Consider the following 1,672-nt stretch of genomic DNA (forward strand, 5'->3'; position numbering starts at 1 on the left):
GCCTCCTCCAATCACGTCCCCACACCATCGACGCTCCCTTCAAATCGCCGATCACGCCCTCTCCCCTGATCCCCTGGCTTGCCCACGCCACAGCTCGTTCGTTCGCTCGATCCCCCGCAACGCCGCTGCCGACGCTCCTCGCTGATCGAAGGCCGCGCCGTGCCGGTTAATACTTTTTATGATAATCAAAAGTACATTTATTAACAGTACTGTTATTTATCATACGATCTATGTGTTTTTAATACAAAAGTTTTGCTGTTCCGTAGCAACACATGGACACGCTACCTAGTATATATATATGGAAAAAAAATTATACTCATGAGTAGTTACTCCCTCCTGCAAACCACGTATATCAGGTGCTACTCCCTCCTGGCACCGTGGCAGGCTGCTTAGCGGGCCCGGTTTAAAGAAGTTGACCCGCTATATATATTAGAAAATTGGACTACCTGCGTCCGCAAGCAATATGACATCCGGCGGCGGCGGCTTCAAAACTCGCTACCTGATTAGGTCCTGCGCCTGCGGCCTGCGATATTTTGATCCAGGTATGTTGAGGCAGTCCCAATATCCTTCCTGTTGTGATTGATATGTTTATTCTAATCTAATTGCACGGGGAGCCCTAGCTTCTCTGATCTCGTCGACGATCATTCACGCACTATGTTGATTGGATGGAGTTCAGAACTGGCTGTTGGGCTACATACCGAGATTTTGTGTGGCGTCTAGGAGCATCCTGACTGGAATTTAGGTATAGTAATCTGCCTAATTAATCTTTTTGTGTGCTAGATTTGTTTATCCCGTCTCCTTGCTGGCAGCTGCATGCAGATCGGGAGAACGTTGATCCATGCGCTGATCCGATCCCCATGAATATTATGGATCTAATAAATTGGCATATGTCATGTATCTCCTCTGATCTTGGTGCTGGACTGGCAAACAGGTGGTAGATCCAATCTCTGTCCTCTCATTTCATCCAGATCAACAAGGTTAGAGATTTGGAGAGTATGGGGATGCATGAGTGCGTTCGTATTATTCTGCGCACTATCCTTTCGTGATTCATCTATATACGTTCAGGTTGCATCTCATCTCATCCTGGCGCTGCCCTGCCTTTTTGCATGCTTGTGACGGCAAGTATGAATTAATTAATGTATGATGCTCATTCGTTCCTAACACATGGTACCATTCCAGGTGTTGGTGCTACACCGGTGCCATGTGATTTCTGGTGACCATCTCGGTGGTTCGACGTCGCTAGGACTAGCCAGCAAGATGGGCTAATTTAATTTAATTTAAATACTCAGTATATACTACTAGCTTCTTGTGCTAATTTAGTTTGGTTGTAGTAGATGCACTCGGATCACTATTTTATTCAGGTTTGGTTATTAAAAATTGAGGAACCCTATGTAATCCTGTTGAATAAATGTCAGTATCAAAGACTGATCAAGAGATTTTGTCAGTATCAAAGACTGCTCAAGAGATTTTTTCCATCAATATTTTATTCAGATTTGGTTATTGAAAGTTTGTATTTTTTTTCCTCGTATGTCCATTTGGATTGTTTAAAAATGGAAGAAAAGTATACAGTGGTACTTCATCCACAACTTGGTATACATTGATACTCAAATCTAAATCGTGTATATGGTCATACTCACGTATAAAACTTTGGTATACAACAATACTCAAATCT

At 43.2% G+C, this 1,672-nt stretch overlaps 1 long non-coding RNA gene across 2 annotated transcripts; it reads left to right on the top strand.

Annotated features, from left to right (window-relative positions):
- Positions 1-461: 461 nt before the first annotated feature.
- On the top strand, positions 462-1,461 carry LOC136535359 (uncharacterized). Of its 2 annotated transcripts, none has more exons than XR_010778981.1 (3): positions 462-542; positions 677-1,065; positions 1,180-1,461. It is a non-coding gene; the product is annotated as an uncharacterized lncRNA (long non-coding RNA). The 2 variants fall into 2 exon arrangements; XR_010778980.1 differs by having other exon boundaries at positions 477-542; positions 621-1,065.
- The last annotated feature ends 211 nt before the right edge of the window (positions 1,462-1,672 follow it).

Source organism: Miscanthus floridulus, unplaced genomic scaffold, assembly GCF_019320115.1.
Source record: "Miscanthus floridulus cultivar M001 unplaced genomic scaffold, ASM1932011v1 os_2707_1_2, whole genome shotgun sequence".
In the NCBI taxonomy this organism is placed as follows: domain Eukaryota; kingdom Viridiplantae; phylum Streptophyta; class Magnoliopsida; order Poales; family Poaceae; genus Miscanthus; species Miscanthus floridulus.